Source organism: Leptinotarsa decemlineata, unplaced genomic scaffold (assembly GCF_025532065.1).
Source record: "Leptinotarsa decemlineata unplaced genomic scaffold, Ldec_3_MD MMD2_tig00026282_RagTag_RagTag, whole genome shotgun sequence".
NCBI classification, from domain to species: domain Eukaryota; kingdom Metazoa; phylum Arthropoda; class Insecta; order Coleoptera; family Chrysomelidae; genus Leptinotarsa; species Leptinotarsa decemlineata.
In genome coordinates, this window is record NW_027412668.1 from 14,833,693 (window position 1) to 14,859,387 (window position 25,695).

General features: G+C 35.7%; 1 protein-coding gene across 1 annotated transcript in view; it reads left to right on the forward strand.

The window, feature by feature from the left end:
• Positions 1-25,695, forward strand: part of LOC111506097 (uncharacterized) — a 314,210-nt gene that overhangs the window by 16,182 nt on the left and 272,333 nt on the right. The window contains 1 exon segment of the mRNA XM_074179876.1: positions 24,128-24,328. The gene's annotated coding sequence lies outside the window, so the exon portion shown is untranslated.

Genomic DNA, 25,695 nt, shown 5'->3' on the forward strand with positions numbered 1-25,695 from the left:
GTGCGATTTTCATTAAACAATTTCACAGAAACGTAACACGTGTTTCGCCATACAAAAGCTTCTTCAGGAGTGTCTTCACTAACCTCAAAGTTAATAAACGCCTGAAGAAGCGAAACATGACATCCCGTGTGATATTCTATCAGTGCAAAGTACAGAATTCTAACCATAGAGTTATTCGTGATCAATCTGATTGCATATAAACCAGAAGGATTCAATATGACATTCAAATTTCAATTTATTATCTATTTCAGATCAAAGAATTTTAGTTTGTATTCTCTTGCTTATCTGTTCGTTTACAATATGTATGTCAAGAATAATGGTTTAATTTGAATTCAAAGTCAGAAAATTTAGAGTTGTCCATTGTTTTATCAAATCTATATCCTTTTCTATGGTATCAAATAGTTGCAGTGCTATTTTTTTATGTTTCAGCACAATACTGTCATGCCAGATGCTCAGTTCAGTGATACCATCAATATACAATACAAAGAGTTAAGGTCCAAGCACTGAACCGTGTGGCACAGCATTATATTTCTTGTAAATTTTCTGCTGTTTTTTTAATATGACTTCAGTCATTTCAAACTTGCATTTCTGAAACCATAGGAAGAAATGCATTATCATAACAAAATTGAAACTCGAAACATCCATCCCTCCCAACGTACCTACACAGTAGGTTCTAGTAAATGCCTACCGCAAAATAACTACTTCCCCGGCTAATACCACTCTGGATATTGAATAAAATCTGACATACATTTATGCAAGATAGTCTGCAGATACTTTTCGTTCATCTACCAGCAGGACTACGCTGTAATCTGTCTATTGAAATATGTTATTTTGTTAACCAGCTGTCGCCTTCCTAAGAACGATAACTCTGAAAAGTCGGAACTTGTGCGAGCTAATGAATAACGAGGTCTTACCTCTCAACGTGTGATTTCAGTCGTGTAGATCATCTACAGACCGGTTTAATCCATTTACCAGAACCTACCGTGTAAGTACGTTGGGAAGAATGAATATTTCGAAAACTTGGACAATTGATAACGGCCATTTTGTTGAAGCTACATTTGTCAAATTAGTTGTCATTTATTCAGTCTGTTTTACCAAATCACCATGGACGTATATAGTATCCAACAACACGTGTAAATAATGAAATTGTTCAATCAAAATGGGTGTTCTGTGTGGTCGCCATAATCGTCCTACCGAGAGGACTATCGCTACTGTCTGTGAGAGTGTGCAGGAGAATTCGAGGCAGTCGATTTTGCGTCGCTCACAAGAAATCGGTCTTTCACAGACCAGAACTTGGCGAATTTTGCGTCGTAATTTGGGCCTGCACCCGTACAAAATTCAATTGACCCAGAAACTGAAGGTAAATGACTATATACAACGACGTGTGTTAGCTGAATGGGATCTGGAGCAATTGGCAACTGACACAGACTTTCATCAAAAAATCATCTTCAGCGATGAAGCCCATTTCTGGATGAATGGGTACGTGAACAAACGAACTGGTCAAATATGGGACGATAACAATCCAAGTGAAATCCAAGAGCGTCCAATGCGCCGTTCTTCTGTTTATTGTTTAATTCAGAAATGACTTGCCAACTTACTTTTGACTGACTTTCAGAGTTAACAATTATTTTTGATAGTAATATTTTTTTTGTTTTTTCATACTAATTTATTATGTTCTCTCTTTTTTTCAGTACAGTACAGTTCTTTTGTAGGACAAAAAGGTCTTTCAATTTTTGACTAGATATTTTCACTTTCTTGGTAACCCAATTCGTGGAGGGACATTTATTACTTTTATATTCAGTTTTGGGAAAATTCAAATCGAAATGATATAAAAATATGGTGTAGAAATATTCAAAACTAGCATGAAAATTTGAAATTTTGCGACGGTCTTTCCAATCCTCTTTCATCAATGCATTTTTGAAATTGCCAATGTTTTGTTCGCTAAAGTGTCTTCTCGTGTCTGAATGATTTATTTATTTATTATGTTCTCTCTTTTTTTCAGTACAGTACAGTTCTTTTGTAGGACAAAAAGGTCTTTCAATTTTTGACTGGATATTTTCACTTTCTTGGTAACCCAATTCGTGGAGGGACATTTATTACTTTTATATTCAGTTTTGGGAAAATTCAAATCGAAATGATATAAAAATATAGTGTAGAAATATTCAAAACTAGCATGAACATTTGAAATTTTGCGAAGGTCTTTCCAATCCTCTTTCATCAATGCATTTTTGAAATTGCCAATGTATTGTTTGCTAAAGTGTCTTCTCGTGTCTGAATAATTTATTTACTTTTTGTGTTTTGGAGTACAGTTCTATGGTCAGAATATACATTGTCTATTACACAACATGTTCTGCAATTCACATCTGAAAATATTTGATCGATTGAGGTAGAGGATGTGTCTGTGACATGTGTAGGCCACGCTACCTTTGGTGCAAGGTTATATGATGACAAAATTAATGACAACTTGTTGAAGTTCGTATTTTTAAATCTATCAAAATCAAAATCTCCATCTAAAAGGGAATTGTAATTTGGTTTATATGAAAAATCCAACACATTTGATATTTTTGTGAAGAATATGTTTTCGTCTGCTGATGGTGACCTATAATAGCAATTCAAGATACAAAAAGTTTTTCCACCATATTTATAGATACATGCATATATTTCAAAATGTTGCTCTAGACAGAAATCTGACAAGTCAATACTATCAATTACTAACTCTGAACGAGCTCATAGTATATGGCATTGGATATTCTGTACGAGCGATTTGAGGGCATGGTTATCCCACGTGTAGGTGATGTAAACTGGCCATCGAGATCGTGCGATTTGATCCTGGCCATCGCTGTCTATGGCGAGCATTATAGGTCGATGATTACCAACTTTTTTGGCCTGAATTGGATGATCTGGACACCAACGACGTGTGGTTTCAACAGGACGGCACTACGTGCCACACAGCTCATGCCACATTGGATATTCTGCACGAGCGATTTGAGGGCATGGTCATCTCACGTGGAGGTGATGTGAACTGGCCACTAAGATCGTGCGACTTGACCCCGTTAGACTTTTTCTTGTGGGGTTCTCTTGCATCGCAGGTGTATGCGAATGATCCACACACCTTAGCGACCATCAAAGTCGACACACCCCACGTCATTGATCAAATTCAGCGTCAGAGTCATGGAAAATTAGACGTTTCGGATGTGCTCTACCCAGAGAAACCGTGGGCGAATACTTGAACGATGTTTCATTCCACACATCAATAGGTCTTTCAAACGAAGGAAAAGTTTTGATGATATCTTACACAAACTTTGTTTTATTTGAAACTAATACTATGTTGCTGTATCACTGCTTTTCCAATATTTTGACAGAATCAGAATCAACGAACTTAGGCGTGCGCAGCGTTATAGAACAGTGCTTTCAAAAAATTGTTCTACAGCGCTATCTACTGGCGAGTTACAGAAAAATTGATAGCCTAAAAACCTTCTCTATGAAAAATTACTTATACATGTCAAGTTTAATCACGATCGGTTGAGCGATGTAAAAGTTTATCACTTACCAACCAACCAACCAACAAACATCCATTTTATATAGTAGATAAAGATAGGAAGCGCCTAATGAAAAACCCTGTACGTATGTACCAGTATCTCTTCTCGATACTTACAGTCTTCAGACCTATTTTGATTTCTATTATTATCACATCCCGAGTTCATTGATAAGAATGCACTCCCACTCAACTGATAGCAACTATTAATAGAACGAATTTGTCGAATCCTCCCGGTATACCGGTGTAGAAAGAGAGGAAAGTCAGGCATAGAACCAGAGACTCGCGCACCACGGCTCCGCTTGAGATGTAACCACCCCCCTATTTACTGTCAGTTGGCCACCCCTCGTCACCCTAAAACAGGGCCTAGCCTACTTACATTTCTTCTACCTATTAACAAACTGTTTTTTGTAATAATTGTAGTGTTCGAAACTGAATGCTTACATGACTTTTCGTGTATGTGTGCCCTTTTCTGTGAACTGTGCGTCTCATCTTTCTTAACTTCATTGATTTTTTCTTGTTTTTTGGCGATTGATTTCGATTTCCAAGGTAATTGATGAGTATTGTTTAGTTTGTAGTTTTACGCTGTCTGTTTCCTACTTTCCTCCCTTTCAACCGACCTGTTTGAGAAAGCTCTCGTTCAGAACCTTGAGTTTTCTTGGAGGTGATGGGAAAACCGGCTTATGCAAAGGCTATCACGCGTGAAAACTGATATATTGAATGAGTTGATCAGTGAAAATGCAATACAATTTGATTTCAGTAACAATAAATTTTAATAGAAATATTCAATACTGATTTATTGAAAGCAAACACAAATGAATATGAAAGCTTTCTCTATTCCTTGACACATGTTTATTTTCGATAGTGATAACTATCTTAAAAAAACAAAATCATGCAGCTGTCAATTGAAAAGTATCCACATGTTTAGTTTCAAATCATATTTCTAGGTTATCTTATCCCTACTATGGAAAAATACCATGCTTCCAATTTCAATGTAATGAAAAAATATAAACTAGATGACATATGATAAGACGTGAGTGAACTGTTTCTGAAATCTAATTATTTCTTACCCGTTAAAATACATCTGGACAGATTTAAAATCAAGTTATTTTGATTGACGTTAATCGAGAATAGAGTAGGTAAAAAGAACAAATCCCTGAACAATTGAAACTGTCATTTTCTCTGTCTCTGGAGAATCAACTTTTCTAATGAACTTTTATTTTTAATTATTTTCCTGAAGCCTATTGACGGAAACTTTACCTATTCTTAGAAGAAAACTTGTAGACTATTCCGAAACTCTGCAATTGATGACATATTCAATAAAAAGTGAAGGTCACGAATATCAAAATACTGATGATATTGTATTGTAAAAATACTCATTTTTAAGAAATTGTTCAAATATAGAAAATTTCTAAATTCAACAGGTTGCATTGTATATAACATCTGGAAATAGTGATACTTATCAATGTAAAATTTTCAGTCACAATAAAGTTCACAGAAATTATGAGTTTGGGTAGTAATTTGAGAAATCAATAATGAGGCGACTGTGTTATTGTGAGAATTCACAGTCTATATGAATGCATTAAGTCGATTTCAAAGAATCGTACAACTGAGGTTACAACTCAAATGATGAAACGTGGCCAAATAAAAGTGTTTTCATTCTTCTGGTGTGTGGAAAGCTGTAGCGCACTTAGTTTTCACAAACAGTTTTAGACTTCGCTTCTGTCTTTACTGTGGCAAATATTAGTTTCATGTATAACTTAATTACGGGCATTAATCTGTATAACTGAATGATCACATACAGGGAGTCTCACAAGAAACCGTATCGATCTATATATAAAGAACTATCGAGGTGTGCTTGACACCTTTGAGTTATTTGTTGAAAATTACGTTTGCAGGCCCTGACAATACAATTTGTCTGTCTGTTTTTCCGTTAACCAGCTGTCGCACCCCTACGAATGACAACTCGACAAAAGTCGAAACTTGTGCGAGCTAAGGACTAACGAGATCTTACCTTTTAACGTGCGATTCCTAACAGAGGTTGGACGATAGGGAGTGAAAATCGATCGTCCAGCCTTGCGGTTTGAACCACCGGTTCACCCAGCGGTCGACTGAGTGAGTAGAGTAAACCACCCACGTCAACCCAACCGGCTACCATCCCACCATCATTTTTCCATTAACATATTATGATTTCGATTAGATCACTTATTAAGAGTTTGAAAATGAGATTGAAAGTTAAATTGAATGCTGAATACAATTTTTTTAATGAAAACCTCCAAATGTCAAATCTGCTAATTCGTTTAATCTATTTATAGATTTTCCTGTGGATTTGCAGTTTTATACTAAGAGTTAGCTCTGAAGTCGTTGAAAAAATATCAAATGCATGCGAAAGAAATGTATGAAGCTGTAATGTGTTATTTGAAAATTATTAATATCTATAGAAAAAGGGTCCTTTGAACCTTTTTTGTTATTTATGAAAAATGTGATAAAATTATATCGAAAACATTTCAAACATACAAAAACAGAGAGTTAAGTCGTTTGTTTGAATATTTACTAAAAAAATATTTCGATACTGAAGCCATTTTCAAGAAACTACACTGTGTGATACGTTGCAAGGGTTTTGTGACTTGACGCCGAGGTCTCAATCTGAAACTGTCTATAATTTCAACAAAAGGGATGATTTCATCACGTTTTCAATGAGAAATAAATATGTTCAACTATATTTCTTTTACATTTCTACTACTACATCTTGATTGAAAAAAAAGCAGAAGAGTAGAAAGCCACAAACTTTCTTTCCCAAAAATTAGTCACTCCTAAAAATATAACCCTTCCAATTTAAACTAGATTTTCAAAAACTACACCTCACGATTTGATCTCCACAAAGTTTGTGGAAAACCAAATTTTCTCATTATCATCTTTGATCTTCCTTGCTGTTTTTATGGGTTTCTAACAATCAATCAATCAATCAAACATTTATTGAATCAGTTTTCATTTACAATCACATTAGGCAAACATCATTATAAAATACTGGCTGATAAAACAGGTCAAACTATTATAAAAAATCAAATACAAAGCATAACATAAATAAAAATAAAATTACTAAGCTACAATCAAATTATGATTCAAGGAGAAACTCATTCACAAAGTAGTATGCTTTCTGCAATAGAAAACCTTGAGCTGCCTTTTAAAGACATTGATGTTTGTGGACTTAATGTCACCATTAAGCTTACTATATGGTTTAATCCCACAGCACATGGGGCGATTCATCGATACTGTCAATCTACTATAAGGCTGATAAAGTTAAGGGTTATTTCTGGTGAAATGTTCATGGATTTGCTCATTTTTAGGAATAATTGAAATATTGTTTCTTGTATATATCAGAGTTTGGTAGATATACAAACTAGGCATTGTTAATACACTATAACGAATGAATAATGGCCTGCAGTTTGCACTTAGTTGGGATGCCCCAGCCAGAATTCTGATTACCTTTTTCTGAATAACAAACACTTCATCAGCTTTAGCTGATAAGCCCCACTGTTCAAGACCATAGAAAATCACTGACTGCATCAACCTGTGGTATAAAAGCATGGGAACATCAAAAGAGACTGTTTGTTTCAACCTACGAAGTAAATATATATGTTTACTGAGCTTCAGTTTGACACTATCAACATGGAACCTACAGGTTAGTTGATTATCAATATCAACACCCAAGAATTTAGTACAATTAACTTGATGTAAAGTTTCATTATTTACTCTTATCAAATAGCTTTTATCAATAGTTATATTTTTAGGAAGAAAGTTGAGCATTTGAGATTTAGCAGAATTTAGCAGCAGGCCATTTGTAGAACACCACTCCTCAATTTGATCAGTTACTTCATTAGCTTTGACAATTACTTCGGAGATAGTTTCCGCAGATACCAAAATGTTAGTGAAATAATGGACCAATCATGTCATTTCCAAAAATACCAGCCCAAACAATGTGTATGAGTGTTGTGTATGCCCTTCCCGAAATATATGTGGATTTTCGTCAGTCCAATAGCGACAATTTTGTGTATTACCATTGACATTCATAAAAAATGAACACTCATCGCTGAAACAGATGTTTGGGGATGATATGATTTCACAAAACTCTATTCTTGTATCATAACCATCCTCGTGGAGCTCTTTTTTTTGGTACGTTGGGAGCTGTCTGACTTATCCATTTAGTCAAAGTCTCCAGAAAACACTAAAGCGTCTTGGGCTTATTGCGTTTATTCTCCCATCTTCTCATGACACCTATTCCATCAGTCTCGTTCCCTGTACTAGTTTGTACAGGTTCCGTGTTGGATGGTCGTCATATTATTCTGGACGTAATTTCGTACGTCCATATTTTGCCTGCCTCCTGTGATTCAGTACCTCACATTCGCATAAGATGTGTAGAGCTCTTTCTATTCCTTCGTTGCATAATCTGCAGCTGAGGTCTCCGTTGTACAGCCCCATTTTATTCAGGTGTCCTCTAAGCGGACAATGACCGGTTAGTTAGTAACCCTGTAATTATTGTGAGCCGATCCCTACTATATTGAAGTAGTTCTTCGGTTTTTTTCTCGGACGGTTCCCTAATGAAGATTCTACTGTGTTTGTTGCCAGGTACTTTTATCCAGTACTCTGTGTGCTTCTTATTGGTCCATGTCTGGTCTAATCTGGTTTCGTATCAATGATTTTGGTACTCCCAGAGCTGGTTCAGGACCTATATATGAAGTTGATTATCCACGTGTAGCGCATTCATCAGCTTCATCATAACCTGTGATTCCTGAATGCCCTGGCACCCAGCACAAAGTTGATTTGTTTCTGTTTGCAGGTTCATTCAGTTCTTCATGGCATTCCCAGACCAGTTTTGATGTCACCTTATGGTTTGTCAGAGCCTCCGCTCATTTCTTTGAGGTCTCAATTTAATAATCCTTGCACACTGCAAGATAGCATACACTTCCGCCTGAAAGACGGATGTGTATAGTCCTAGCGAATAGCTGTAGTTTGACTTTCTATCCGCTCGGTATATTCCAGCTCCCGTTCCATGTTTCGTCTTCGATCCATCTGTATACCAGGTGTTTTTCAAACATGTTTTCGGGATGACTAACGGTCTTTCACTGTTCACGGCTTATGATTTTATGACATGACATATCCAATATGTGCTCCTTCGGTGATTTCTCCAATCTGAATTGGCCCATCCTGGCCTCCCCCATTATCACAAAGTGTAAAGGAAGTAGATTCAGGAGTGTCTCCACTGCAGCTGTTGGGGTAGTTCTCATTGCTCCCGTCATTCCCAAACATGCAAGTCTTTGCGCCTTGCCCAGTTTGTTAACGGCGGTCGACTGCTTCATCTTTGGCCACCAGACCAGAGATGCGTATGTTATCATGGGTTTAATCACCATCGTGTATAGCTAATATACTATGTTTGGTTTCAGCCCCCATGTTTTTCCATAGGTGCGTCTGGCGAATAACAGTGCTACCTCCGCTTCCCTCTTTATCCTGTCCAAGTGTTGGTTCCAGGTCAGTTTGGAATCTAGAAATACTCTCAGATATTTAACCTCCCCCGACACTTGTATTTATTCACCTCGAAGTTTTAGAGGTCCGAGACCCTCCGTTTTAGTCCTCTTGGTGAATGGATGGGTCGGTTTGGATGGGCTTATGTTAAGCCCTTCTTCTTCAGTGTATCTTGTTATAATATTCAGGGCCTGCTGCATGCATCCCTTCACTACATTATTGTATTTACCCTGGACTAAGATGACTAAATCGTCTGCATAGTCCAAGACATAATAGCTCGTCCATTACAAGGTTCCATAACAGAGGGGATAGAACCCTCCCCGAGGAAAGCCCCTTGCTACCCGTGTCACGACTGTTTCCCCCATAATGGTTGTATACACCAATCTTCCCCTAAGTATGCAGTCTATCCACCTACAGCTTGTCTTGACGATCCCTCTTCTCCTCGACGCCTAAATGATTGACTCTAACGACGTATTATCAAATGCGCCCTCAATTTCCAAGAAAGCAGCTAAAAGTACTTCCTTGTTTTTGTAAGTATATTCTACTTTTTCTGTTACCCGACATAAACCGTTTCTGTTGACATACCTGACCTGTATGCATATTGGTTTCGATGTAATGGTCTGATAGCCAGTGATACGTTCCTGATATGCCAGTCAAGTAGTTTTTCTAGCGTTTTTAACGCTCGGCCTTCGCCGAGTCCTGTCTGATTTTCCCAGGTTTCAGAATGAAGGTGGCCCTGATCAGTCTCCACGTTTTTGGTATGTGTCCCAGTGCTAAACTTGCCCTGAAAATTATACACAATTTTTTGAAAAGAACTTTCGGCCCCTTTTGAAGCATTACTGGGTATATGCCATCAGGTTCCGGCGACTTATAGGGTTGAAATGAGTTTATAGCCCATTTAATTTTCTCCAGAACTATTACCTTCTTTGTCATTTGCCAGTCCTCCCTGGATGCCCTCCAGTTCTGAATTCTTCTAGGACTCCGGTGTTAGATTTGTAATTTCTGGCCCGGGAAAGTGTACCCGGAAAAGCCCTCTAATAGTCTCTTCTCCGGTTTTTGTATACTCCCACGTATTTATTTTCAGATTATTTATTGAGACCTGAAGTTTTTTCGAGAGTATTTTGTAGAGCCTGGCACATGCTTGGGTCTGTTCGACCTCCTCACATTGCCTTCTCCACGTATCTCTCTTGGATTTTCTCAGGACTTTGTTATACTCAGTTACGGACCTTCTCTATTGGTCCCATGAACCTGATTTCCTTGCACATTTGAAGGCTTTTCTAGTTTTTTGTCTCATCCTCGCCAGATCTTCATTCCACCAGGGCACATTCCTGTTTGATCTCTGGTTTACTATGGGACAATGCTCGTTGTACGTAGCTCCCTGTAATCGATCTGCTGCCAACTCTAAGTCTATGGACCTTCTGCATCCATTTGAGTTTCTAATCGTGAGTTATAAAAGGATCGATAGTCTCTTCAATCATTTCAAGGTACAGATTACCAGTCAAGTTTTCTTCCAGAAATAATGGACCGATCATGGGATTTTCAAAAATTCCAGCCCAAACAATGTATATGAGTGTTGTGTATGCCCTTCCCGAAATATATGTGGGTTTTCATCACTCCAATAGCGACAATTTTGTGTATTATCATGGTCATTCATAAAAAATGAACACTCATCGCTGAAACAGATCTTTAACAGATGTTTAGGGATGGTATGATTTCACAAAACTCTATTCTTCTATCATAACCATCCTCGTGGAGCTCTTGAAAAATCTGCATTTTATAAGGTACCCATTTATGCATTTTCAATGCTTTTTTTAACGTCTCGCGTAACATTCCCGTCTGTTCTGACACTGATCGTAAAGAGCTCGTGGGCTCTGCAGCTCCGAAAACTTTAATTTGAGCTGCTTCATTTAGTACTCTGGGTTTATTTCTTTTTATTTGTCACTGAACATGTTTCGTAAAACTTATTCACCAAATCAATCATATACCGGTGACTTACCTACATTACAATTTGGATGTCTTTCGTTAAAAAGATATGCCACCTTTCGTGAGCACTTTCCAACTTCTCAATAAATTATAATGAACCCTTTTTACACTTTTATACCTTATTAAAGTAAATACTGAATAGCCAACAGGTTCAACTGTATGCATAATACTGCCACATCGTTCAAATTTTCGAACCAATTTTTTGCCTGAAAACAGAAACTTTTTACAGCAGAAGTAGCAAAAAAGGATGGCTATCTGTATCTCATCGCTTTCTGCGATGAGAATTGGAAATTCAGCATTTACTGAACACAACTTTACTACCATCTACGTTTCACTATTAGACTACTTTTGTTTGCAAATTAATTGGAGCTAATGGTTAATGTTACCCCTAATGAAGGGTTGGAACGGTACTTCTGTTAGTTTGGAACGCTTTTTTCGAAAAATGCTCATAAAACAATAATAAGTCAGGGTACTATTGAATGCAGATTTGAACGCCAATCGAAATGATGTTGCACTTGACTCCCTTCTTATTTAAAAATCTAAGGGTAGCATCTACCCCTCTTAGGGGTAGATGCTACAAATAGTCCTTGAAAGTGTCCTCCTTAACAATAAAATTGATCTGTTTTTTCGATTCCTCATATTGTTTACTGGAAGGAAGATATTTAGGGTGGGAAGTTTTTAAATTGACACCCTGTATAAAAATTGTTGAGATCGATACATTGCACTAACCAAGAAATCATTGATGTGTGTCTAGAAGTAAAAGTGATAATGTACCTTGTTGAATATAAATAGGCGAGATTTAGGGTGAGCAACTAGTTTTTTTTATCTCCTGATGACGTCAACTTGGTATTTTTAAGCAGTGCTTGTTTTTATTCCTTCTAAGACAAATATTACACTTTCTGATTGAATCGGCCGTTACTTGATGAAGATCCATAGTAATTTCAAAAACTACACCTCACGATTTGATCTCCACAAACTTTATTCGAAAATATATCACAACATGTTTCGCTAAGACACTAGCTTTTTCACGTGATTTATACCTCTATCTAACGTACCTGTTCAATTATGAACACCTGAAGCATATTACCTCACATCTACATCAATAATAATTCTTTCTTGGTTTTTAAGAAAACAAGTTCAATAATGGTGATCTATTCAAATCTAGTCGGTCATTCATTAGAATATTCGAATTCTCAAGTTTATTGATTTCAATTGCTTTCAAATGATTCAGTTTCAAACCTTTATTTTCTATGTGCAAAATTTCTAACTTTTCTTCTTCTTCCTCTTCTTCTTTCTTCTTCTTTCTTTCTTCTAGAAGATGATTTGAATATGTTGAATTTGTTTTCTTATTTACGTAACTCGTATCATGTTCCTGGATTCGATTCCTAAATGTCCTGCCAGCTTGACCAATATATACTTTAGGGCACGTGCCACACTTTAATTTATATACTCTTGATTTCTGGAATTTGGATGTTTTGTCTTTATTATTTTCAACTAACTTTCCCAACGTATTACTTGTTCTATATGCAATTTTAATATTTTGATTCCTCAAAAATGAAGCCACTTTTTCCGTTGGTTGTCCAAAATACGTTAAAGCTCTATAATTTTGATTATCTACCTTATCAATAGGAAAAACGTCTCGAATCGCTTTTGTGTAGACTTTCTTGGCAAGTATTTTGTTTATTAATTCGGCTTTAAACCCATTGTTAACCGCAATTTGCTGGATGATATTAAGTTCTTTATCGAAATTATCTATTGAAAGAGGAACATTGACTAATCTGTGAATCATGCTATTATAAGCTACTACTTTGTGTTGATAAGGATGGGTAGAATCGTAAAGTATAGTAATATACGTATAGGACGGTTTGTGATAAATTGAAAAAATCATGTTTGTTGTTCATTCTACTAATTGTTAGGTCCAAGAAATTAATTGAGTTGTCTGCTTCTATTTCAATAGTGAATTTAATGTTTTCATGAATTTTGTTAATATCCCCATGAAAAGTATGTAATTGCCTCTTAGTACCTGTAAAACATACCAAAACGTCATCCACATATCTATGCCAATACAAGAAATTCTTAATCAAAGGATGTCTAAAAATCGACTTCTCTAGATTATCCTTGAAAATTTCTGCAAGCATGGGGCTTAATGGATTTCCCATAATTAAACTTTTTGAGGAGGTATAAATATTGTTGTTGTATTGAAAATAATTTTGTTTGAGACATAATGACAGAAGGTCAATTATTTCTCGTTTTATGATTGGGTTTACTCTATTTTTATCTAATAATTCTATTACTAAAGTAATAGTATCACCAGGAGGTATGCTGGGAAATAGATTCTGCACATCAAAAGATAGTAATTTTGCATTGTCTGGTGGAGGTTTATTCTCTATTTTATTGATTAAGTCATATGAATTCCGTAGACTAAATTTTGGTTGGAAGTTACAGTTACAAAGATTACAGTTTACGAGTATCTTTCAGTTATAACTAAAACTTTCTCTTTCTCAAACTGGACCCATAAAGGACGATCCCCTCAAATTCTCTCACGCTTTCGAATATTTGGTACTGGTTAAAGTCTCCGGTATCCAGTTTCTATTGAAATGTTTTGTGTTGAAATCGAGAAAAGAAGAATATAGTTTACCAACTGAAATAAATTGTAAATGAAATAGTTTTTATTCATTTCTGTTGATTTTTTCATTCTCTCTTGAAAGTTTTTCATTTTTTGCATACTAAAGAGGAAGGAAAAAACATCCCATAAAATACTTGAAGAATTTTGAGATAATCATTTGTCAGTGTCCAAACTAGGGCTGATAATAAGTTGAATACGAGTGTTTTCTCTCTGGTTTTTCCAAGAATGACATATTTTGGTTTTCAATATGAATTTTTGGTATACAATTTGAGAAATTATGATTTATGTGTAATTCAATACCTGTGAGACTGTGATGTCCTTGAATAATTTTTATTGATAGTCGTTACATTTTTGTTCCATGTTTTTGAATTTTTTTTCTTATATTTCGAAGGAGAAATAGATGAATATGTTTCTATGGTTTTAATATAATCTCTTATATTCCGAGAATTTTTCATTTTGCAATTTTTCAAAAATACTTTATTTCGTCCAATTATGTCTTAGTGTCTAATTGTATCTATAGTCTTAAGATTTAAATCACAACCCTCAAAAGACGAAACTTGTGCGAGCAATGTTTAACGAGGTGGTAACTTTTAAAGTGAGATTCCTTGCACCGAGCAGATGATAGGCATCGAACGCCCAGCATTCCAGGGTAGAAATCAATCACGCATTTATAATACTGGCTAATTAAATAGGTAAAACTCAGTTTTACCTATTTAACAGCAACAGTTTTAAAATTTTTGGTGAGATGTTGAAAAGTTATTGATAACGAGGGATGTAAAGAATGTAAACAAATTAAAAAAAAATGTTGGACAACTTTGAACAGAAAGTGCACTGCCTGATCTCAATAAAGTTGAGAACATTTCTAAGTAATCTTGTTACGAATGCTCTCGGTCAATTTAGTATCTCAAACCTCAGAGAAACTTGTGAGGAAATTCAAATTGATGAACTCGCTAACAAGGAAACTTATTCACTCCAGTGTCTAGGTACAGAAGTTGGCATTGGATATAAAGGATATATATATAGAGCGACAATCGTCCATACAACTCGAAATCTGGAAATTCCAGTGAACGGGTTTTCGAGGATGCTCTTTCGAATAAAAATAATGACTTTTTTTTTAACCATTTCCAGTTTTACCGGAAGTTAAAACGAAAGTTCTCCATCTGAATATTTCTTTTCCTAGATATTCATTCAGCTGTTTTTGATTAGATCGAGAAGACTTTCAGCATTTGTCGTTTCTGTAGCAAAAAGCGACTCAAAAAATAAACAGATGCGGTATAGTTTCTAAACGTTGCCCGGTAAGGCATTATTATATCGAGTATAAATCCTGTAGAATAACATATTCCATGTAACATGGTTTGGTCGACGCTGCTTCAAGTTGGTTCAAGGCTCTAAAATTTTGAAATACGACTGAATTATAGCTGGTGAGTTATTTTTCCAAATTATGTTAGATATAAAACAAAAAGAAGGCTCAAGAGGAGAGGGCAAACTATTGAAAAAATTATGAAGCTGAGTTTCATAATATTTTTAAATATTCGGAATTTGTGGTATCTACTTGATTATTTCACACAAGCGGATGGTTCAATTGCAACCACAGCCATCAAAAAAGGAAATCTACTAGCTGAAAAATTTGCGTCCCACTCCACAGTTGATTTTCTTGGAAAGACAACACTCACTATTCCCCTACATCATTTTTGTACTCTTTCCACTTGCATGAAACGTTCTTTCAGGAAGCTTTTCAGCTTCCTGAAAGAACCTTTCATGCAAGTGGACATCGATAAATATCTTTCGATTACTTTTAACATCAACGATAGTGTTCCCCAGGGATCCATATTGTGTCCAACCCTATTTTTATTGTATATCAAGGACATTGTCACCGGCAGTAGGAGGTTGTATATCTTAATAAGGATCTAGAAGTGATTTCGAATTGGGGTGAAAGTAATCAGACAAGGTAGATGATTCCGCTTTCTGCGTCGATAAGTTTATTGGGGGGTAAAATTGACACCAATATGTCGTGGCACAATTATGTCCCAGGAATTACAAGAGCAGCTTCTCAAAAGCTTGGAACACGGTTCCAAACCAGAAAAGAGTCATCCGCCTGATTGGAGACACGAACATCACTTACAACCTTGATAGGCTGGAACATCAAAGAAAGGTTGGACTCTCTTCCATAGATACTTTCACGGGAGGTGTTCAACTGACTTGGCACTTTTGATTCCACCTAGAGCACTACACCTCAAACTTCTCTGTTTAAGAACTCTTTCATTTGAAGAACTGCGTTTATGTGGAATAAACTTCCTGAGAACGATTTTCCAAATGAATTTAATCTCCAGCGATTCAAATCCTACGTGAATCGCTACTTTCGCACAGGCACAGCTCTTAAGGCACCCTAAGGATTTTTATGTAGTGCTTGTTTTTTGTTCTTGAAAAAATTTCACGCACACATTTTCATTTTTTCGACATTATTTCTGTTTTAATTACCTCATTCGAATATTTTGGTCTGTTGGAAAAGAAAGTTTTTGGCTTTCTACTACTCCATCTGATACAAAAAAAGGGATGAGAGAATCTTTCAAACAAAGGAAGGAAGTAATCAATTTGAAAATAAGTAACTCTATACTTGGATGTGTAGATCATGCAAAGAAGTAACTTTCAGACACACACTGAAAGAAAATCCTCCATATAAAAGTATTTGTTTCGAAACCAGTTTTTTCTTTCGTAAAATTCAATGTTTATATGAAAGTAGGTGTTTCAGGAGGACTTTCTTTCAGTTTGTGTCTGAAAGTTACTTCTTTGCATGATCTACACATCCATGTATAGAGTTACTTATTTTAAAATTGATTACTTCCTTCTTTTCTTTGGAAGATTCTCTCATCCCTTTCTTTCCCAAAAATTAATCACTCCTAAAAATATAACCCCTTCAATTCAAATTTTGTTCTGGTTCTATTTAATATTTTCAATAAAATATTAATGTTTTCAGTTAATTTGTTTTTCTATTGATTTCGAATCTGTTAACGCCATTTTAGACAATGAAAGTCTAAATTTATAACTTTCTCAATCCATGATGTTTCGTATCAAAATATAAGTTTTTCAATCTTCAGAATAGATTTCAGATGTCTATTTGATAAAAAAATCCAGTACAGCTTCAGGGTAGTTTATTTGAAATTTCATTTCAAAAGTTGAATATATCCAATACCACTATTTAGACTTCTCCTCCGTCATCTTCCATCATTATATTCTTTAACCGAATCTCCATCATTTCCATCCGAATTGACTACAATGTTACCTTTTCCTTCAAAATATCCTATTTCGGATTTGAGTAACCAAAAACTTTTTTCTAGCAAGGATTTTATTTCAGTTTGTTTTCTCCTGATGATCGAAGTTAACAGATCTGGTAAATAAGTAATGTATTTTTTAGAAGTCAGTTATCAAGAGCGATCTCTATCACATTTATCCAAATTTGTTTCATTCTCATCCGAGTCCAAATCTTCGCAGTCCATAATTGTATAGCTCAACTTTTGACCAAAGCGTTACATTCACCTTCAAAATCTCCCACTTTGAATTTCAAGAATTGAAAAACTATTTCTCTAGGAGTGGTTCTCTTTTAGTCTGGTCAATTAGAAATTTGGCATCAAGAGCGAATGTTGAGTGACAAATTTGGTGGCAAATTTTCAAAAATTTGATGGAACTGACTGACACTTGATGAACATTCATTATAACAATAAAAAAGTCATTGACTTATATTCGTAATTTCCAAAGTGATCATCGGATATCTATTACATTTGCATAGTGCTCTGGAGACAAATATGAAGAATAGCTTCAGGTTCGAAAATATTCCTATCGGCTTCGGAAGACTTCTATTGGCATATATAAGCACTACCAACAGGCAGATGGGGCTAATCTAGTTGACAGATCAGTACGAAGTGAGCCAATAAGGCGAAAGGCATTTGAGTGTTGGTCAGAAGTTTGATTAAAGTTTTTGTGTCATAGTAGTGAAATGAAGTTGAGTTCAATTGTACAGTATGGTCAATTATTGTCGAACCCACGGGGACAACGTAACAAAATTTTGGTTGATTATAATTTGGAAAGTGAGTTTAGCCTAGACATTGAAAGATTTATCAAAGAATTATATTTACCTTGCACTTCCTGGGGTATGAGTTCCCCAGAAAAATCGGAGTCTATATAATATTGGATGTTTTCATAGGATACTTATTTCAATTAGATTCTGAAGTGGTAATAATGAGAATGTGTTCAGATAAACAGAAGCAATTTCACGTCGTGGTGAGCAACCTAACTAGGAAAATGGTAGTATATGACAGTATCAGATGTCATTCCAACTAAAATCTATTTCAGATTATGCCGATGAAATATTATTTCTAGAGTATGGAATCTGTGAATCACCCTGGTATAAACTTCGTACGTTACACGTTTCTATTGATATTTCTTACTTCCAATCTGGCCCCTTCGATTCTCGCGATGTCGATTCCATGGAAAGTTTCTGCAAACAGAAATGGAAAAGCACGAACTCAAGGAAGTAAATAGCTAAAATGAAGTGCCAAATCGATTTCTTCAGAAAGTATACTCGAAATGTATAGATCTTGAGGGATGGTCCAATTTGAGAGTGTCGTTTACAGCGATATGAGGAAAGCAACTTTTGTGAATTTTAATCGATGAATATTTCCAAGAAGAAATCTATTTTCGAAGATTGAATCATTCAATACAGTGCTATTCAAATTCGAGTTCATGCATGTGGATGCCAACCGTAGAGATATTGCTATATGAAAATATAAACATAATCAGATGGATGACTTTTTTATGGATAGAATCCAGCAATCTCAGGATTTACTTCTAGAAGGAGTTCCATATTCTCTAATTTGGCTTTTTGAAAGTCGCGTTTGTACAACTCCATAGTTTGATATGATTTTTGAAGTTTTTGTGCATCTATTCGAGCAACATGATTATACCAAGGTATATTGATTCTGACAATTTACTTAGCGAAAACCAATACCTACACCCTTGCAGCCCAAATTCTGCTTGGTTTTTGTTTCCCTAAGTCGAAATAGCTCTTGTCACCACCAAAGATGTGCAGCAGAACAAAATATTTTGGGAATATTTTTCCGGTAAGTGGATATATTACAGAAAAAATGTTGGAGACAATATGAATCCTTGTTAAACTCCAGCGTAGATGGACAAGTTATCCTAGAAAGACTCATCGATAGCTATTTGAAAAGATCCTAGCTACCTGCTGCAAACTCACAGTTGTCTATAGAAAATGACCCCTCTCAATTGAGATTTTTTTCATAGCTCAATTAATTAACCAAAACTTACAAATGAAATTTCATTTTGATTTCCACTGTATAGAGTATACAAGTCCGCTATACGTATTTTGGTATATAACAGCTTCCACAAGCAGGAATCCTGGTTGAGGAAACTATTGTATAAGAAAATTACAAACGTGTCTCGTGGTTTGCAAACCCTTTACAATGAAAATTAAATTGAGATTTTATCAGTAAGTTTTGGTATGAATTTTCATGAAGTATCGGTTAGTTCATTTGAACATTGGATAACCTTTTTTGATGATTTTTTGAATGAGATTATATCCTAAATCGCGAAATTACGTTTTCTGCTTGTCTCACCTGGTGGGAACCTAAGTGAGTTTTTTGATTTTTTCCTAACTCTTCTTGACTGTCTTAGAAATATATGCGCATCTTTGCTTCATTGGCAAAACTCACTACTCACTATCGTTAGAATGACTGAAGAAAATGAATTTATACATTTGCAGTGATATCCGATGATATCGGATATTAATTCAGGGTGTATAAATCTCTGAAGAAGCTCGCCACTCGGGCCAGCAAAACGTCAGGAAGAAATTCCAAAAATCAACGAACCCTAAAAATAGTGACACCGATATTCAATTATTTATGTAGTCTTTCCCTACACGCAGACCAAACTATTTACTCAATCCCTTTATAACTGCATAATTCATAATAAGCTCCAGGCTTCATAGATAACTAATGCTAATCCTGAGGTTATTTCATGCCGTTTCTCTGAGATTCACGCAGTATTACTGTCTATTCTGGGGAAGAATGAGTAATTTATGAAAATGAATCGCAAGAGGCTGGAAATATTTAATTATTCTACAACGATTGAGGTGTTTTTTATCTTTCAGGACGAAAATTGCAGTTTAAATTGAAAAAATGTTTTTGGCTTTGTACTTCCTCATCTTTATACAAAAAAATGTGGAAACTCCCAAAGGAAGGAAGAAAGCAATTAAGTTCAAAATAAACTCTTTATAAAGATGTGTAGGTCGTGCATAGAAGTTACTTCCAGACACAAACTGGAAGAAAAAGTCCTCTTGAAACAACTACTTTCATATAAATATTGAATTACGCAAAAAAAAAATACTTTCGAAACAACTACGTTTAATAATATGATCATTTCCTATACAGTTTGCACTCAAACATTCGTTATTGGATTGAATCAGATATCACTCCTAGGAACGATACACAATACAGTACATGAGAGAGTTACAATATGAAATTTGAGTTGGAATTTAAATGAACACTATCATCTTCAATGGCGGACTTCGAAGTTTCGAAAATACATTCATACGCCTATTTAAATAAATCCCAGCCATGAGAATCTTGCTTGAATCGAGCTGAAAGGGGTATAATTTTAGCAGAGATTAATTTTTGGGAAGAAACGTTTTTAACTTTCTACTTCTCCATCTTCATACAAAAAGTGTGGAAAACTCCTGAAGGAAGGAAGAAAGCAATTGAGCCCAAAATGAACTCTCACAAAGATGGGTAGATCATGCAGCTTTCACGGAAGAATACAATACAAAGTGTTTCTAACAGTACATCCCTTCCACTCCCGTATTTTGGATCGCAATCTGAACTATTAATAATAATAATGATTATATCTTTCTCCTTTGAAGAAGTGAAGTGAACTTGAGACGCGAAGATTCGAAAAATGATGCATCTTCACAGGCCAAGTGTTTTACATAACAGAATGGTATTGGATGGAGTCTGTAAAGTCATCAGGAGTTTGGATCTCCTTCTTCACTACCATGTGAGAGTACCTGAGCGGCTGATGAACTTGGTTTAGTTTTTGACACTGAATAACCAAAACTGTCACCGAAATGACACCCACAGGCTACAGAAGGATAGTTGATGCATGGGATTTTCTTCAACTCCATCGAAGACCTCAGATTAACACAGAACCTGATCTTAGCTTTTCTCGGCTCGAGTAATTTGAAGTCGGAAACTAAGAACCACCATAGAGAAAACTTTGCTGGGTGCTAGGCTGAACCACAAATGCGTTGGTGGACTCAACTATCTACAAAGAACACGCCTGAGTAAGGTAGACGACATCTTCCCTCACGAAGACGCCATCTACGGGATCGATATAGAACTCAATCCGCGAATATCCAAGATGAACGAGGCTCCCCAAGGCGGTTAGTTGCAAAGACAAGCTTTGACATCTACCGCCGATGAGATTTGTCCACTGTCTTTCATTGCAGCTTTCATTGTTAGTCAGCTAGTTGGGAACAGAGCCCAAACACAACACATTTATGATTCAACTACAGACAGCGTTGTTTCGACCCGCCATAGGTCTCATCAGTTGTGCTAGGCTATTATAGTCTGCTCAGTTTGATCAATATATTTTTTATTGCAATCACACAGCTTATTCCATAAATCCCAGACTTCCTTTCCGTCGGCTTGTCTTTCACTTAACCCAATACTTGTTGATGTGTACGGGTATTTTGGAAGCCACTTTCATATCCAATTTTTCAAAAATTTGAACCAATGCGTCAGTGTCTAATACCATTTTTATAGTACGAATTGACTTTGTCCTCCAAATAGGCCTCGGTTTCGACGATTACCACTTCATCGGCGCTACATTTTTTCCTTGCGAGCATTTCTTTGAGGTCTGAGAACAGAAAAAAATTCCTGGGGCCAGATCTGGAGCATACGGTGGTTGCGGAAGCAACCTATAGTTCTCATTGATTTATCACACGGAACATTGTCTTGATGAAACAGCACTTTCTTTCTTCAGATGGGGCCATTTTTTCATGATTTCCTACTTTCAACGTTCCAATGACGCTATCTAATAGTCGCTGTTGATGGTTTTTCACTTTTCAAGATAGTTTTCTCAAAGAAAATTATCAAGGCGCTCTGAGAGCGGTGCCTGTGAGAAAGTAGCAATTTATATTGGATTTTAATCGCTGGAGATTAAATCTATTTGGAAAAACGTTTTCAGGAAGTTTATCCCACATAAACGCAGTTCTACGAATGAAAGAGTTCTTAAACAGTGAAGTTCAAAGTGTACTGAGTTGAACCTCAAAAAGATGAGTAGCCACAATCCGTCGCGTATTTTTGATATGTACTGCTCTTGGTGGAATCAAATCTGCCAAGTCACTTGAACACTTCTCGTGGAAGTATCTATAAAAGAGAGGAAAATCTACAACTTTTCTTTGATGTTCCAGACTATCAAGGTTGCAAGTGTCTCCACTCAGGCATATGGCTCTTTTCTTCATACATGAGAACAATACTCCAAAGAAAGTCTGATCTGAGATTTATAAAGCATCAAAAGTTGCTGAGGTGTGTACAGTTTTCTGGTTTTGGAACAGTTTTCCAAATTTTTGAGAAGTAGCCTCTGCAATTCCAGCGACATGATTGTGGCAAGATATATAGGTTTCCATTTTAACCCCCAACAAACTTACCGAAGCAGAAAGCTGTCCTGTCATTATATCGGGTTCGGAGACATTTTTTTTGAGAAAACCGATGCCTGGGCTTTTGTGGTATTGAATTGAACCTGCTCACTTCCACTCCAAGTTGAAATCACTTCTAGATCCCCATTAGAAGGTGTGTATCCGTAGCTGATGTCCTGGAATCCAAATTGAATGACAAGACAAGTGTGCCATCGTCAGCAAAGCAATATATTGGGTTCTTCGGTTTTTCCAATAAGTAGTTGATATACAATAAAAAGAAGGTGTAGACAATATGATTCCTGGGGAACACCAGCGTTGATGATAAAAGTTTTCGAGAGATATCCATCGACGTTCACTTGCAGGGAACGTTCTTTCAGGAAACTAAAGACCCATACGCAAAATGAAGCCTTAGCATCGCCATAGCACACACGGTCAAAGGCCTTAGAATTATCAAGCGCAACATCTCTTGACTCTCCTTGTTTCTGGATTGCGTTATTCCAAAGATAGGTGTTATACGATAGAGGGTCGCCTGTTGATCTTTGTTTCTGAAAACCATATTGATGATCGCTCAAGATGTTGAAGCCTTCCAAATATTTAAGGGTATGGTGGTTTACGGCTTTCTCCATGAAATTTTTTTAAGTACGATGACGGGCACTTCATCAAGATAGTCGATGAATATACCTTGCGCATCGCAAAATACTGATGCAATACCTTGCTAGCTGATTGTTGAATCTTTACACACTTTGCATTCGGTTTACCACGTGCAATTCACTCAGATGACTATCATTTTGAATCTGGTGTGGAATGATAAAGCCATATTTCATCCATTGTCACATATCGACGCATGAATTCGAGTTTTTATTTTGGTGTAACAGCTCCAAACACTGCTCAGAATCATCAATTCGTTGTTGTTTTTGGTTGATTGTGACTTCTCGAGGCACTCACTTTGAACAGAGTTTTCGCAAGACCAAATATTCCTGCACGATATGTCCAACACATTCTTTTGATATCTTCAGAGACTCAGGTATTTTGACCAACTTCACTTTGCAGTCATTCTAATTTATTTTGTGGCTTTTTTTCTTTGGGGCGTCCACTGCGTGTATCCTTCCGGGTGCCCATTTTACCTCGTTTAAACTTAGCAAAAGCAAACCACTTATCAAGTTTAGCCTTGGCTTAAACCGTATTTCATTCATTTTTTCCAAAGTAAGAAAAGTAACTTCACACAAAATATTCTATTCCACAATCAGCGGTGAAATTTGTACATGTGTCTTGTGAAGGTTAGGGTTAACTAAAAATCGTATGGATTTAACACTAGTAGCGCCATCTGTGTGTAAGCCTATGAACTTTTCCAGCCCATCTAGTACATATTTTGGTTCGTATTGAATAATTATGAGTTTTGGCTCTTCTTCTTTCTGAAAAGTTAAGGTAAGGTACTCAGGTACTGACATCGTAAGTACCTTAGGAAAAAAAAATTAAAGCACGGCATGCCCGTTTGAAACTGCTCTCACAGTATGACACTCACCTGGGTACCTACCCGAAGAGCGGAGCAAAAAATTGTGTATGGAAAGATTGGTACGAACCATCTTACAATCAAATATATCGCTCGTCCACAAAGTGAAATCAATTTAAGCTCACGTCAAAGTCACTTGGAACTTCTATGAGACTTCGCGGTTTTAAATAACAATTGATTCCTGATATCCTAGCAATCCTTGTCGAAACTTTGAACTGCCTAATATATTTACGTACTTTATTACAGATTAAAACAAGTTTTAAAGGCACGAGGAATTATTCATCCAGGAGTATCGAACGTGTTGAAAGTGGGCTATAAAGGGATTTTATCTGCCGGCGCGCCGTGAAAATAGAGAAAGAGAACGAGCGATGGCATTACATCGAATAACGAAATTGCGGTAGGTCTCTCCGCAACCTTTTGCTTGATATTTGGCATGGAAGGATGTAGGTAAGTCGTATTAATAGTTCCAGCATGATTTGTGTTTCGGTTTCGTTGGTGAGAATCTAGTCTAGTACACAAGAGCCATTTAGCAAATTTTGACTTCAGCTTCACAGAAAATTACACTAGCGCATGAAAAACCGGAATCGTGCACTTCAAAAAAACTATTTTTTAACCCATTAGGTATGAATTTTGAGGAATAAAAAATTTGTTAATTGCTTGATGAATATTACTGGATTTTTTCCCAACACCAAATCGTTATTTTAACACCTCGACACGTGTTTCGATCACCAAGTGATCATCTTCAAAAGTTTGATCTTCTTCTTGAAGATGATCACGAAACACGTGTAGAGGTGTTGAAATGACGATTTGTAATCGGAAAAAACTCGAGTAATATTCATTATTGCACCAAAGGTGCATCGTAAGTACTTGCTAGATATTTCAATATACAATAATTCGACATAAATGATTTTTTCTCTCAATGATGCCAAGTTGGAGATTTATATGATAGTTCAAAACTGATTTTTTTTAAAGTCATTGTTTCGAGGCTTTGAAGAAGATTGAAATCGAAAAACTTGAATTTTCACTTTTTTGCAATAATTTTTTTATAAATACTTATTGTTTTTTATTGATAAAATCTACAAAAATAAAATTCTTTCAAATGTGTCAATTTTATTGTTTGAACAACATTATTTTTAGCAAAAAAATATTTTTTCTTTGCATGAAAACGTTAATTGTTGATTAACTATTTATTTTTGCTAGAAAATGCTGATTTTCTGTAAAAAAAATGTAATCATGTAATGAACAACTTGGTATAAACAAATGAGTATTTGTGGTGAATAATGAATAAAAATAACTATGCATCATATTCTAAAAACTTTTATTTACATTAATCAATTTAATTTTTCTCTCACAAAATGATAGAAAGTTATTTTAATTATTTTTTCAACCATTAAAAAATGAAGTGGGAAAACTAATTTATTTATATAGAATTCTGAATTGAATAAACAAATCACTTGGTGATTGAAACACGTGTCCAGGCGTTAAAAATAACGGTTTGGTGTTAGGATGAAACTCATCACTACACCAAAGGTTCCAAACAGTAACGAAGAGAAGTAAAAATAAAATTTTGGGGAAGAAATATTTTGGTTTTTCACTTCTCCATCTTTATACAAAAAAAATCTTACAAAGAAAGGAATAAAGCAATTAATTTCAAAATAAACTCTTTACAAAGATGTGAATACCATGCAAAAAAGTAACATTCAGTCACAAACTGGAAGAAAAAGCCCTTTCAAAACAAAAAACAGCTACCTTTATATGAATATTGAATTATACAAATAACAATTTATCCTATTCAGTTTGTTCGCCAAACATTC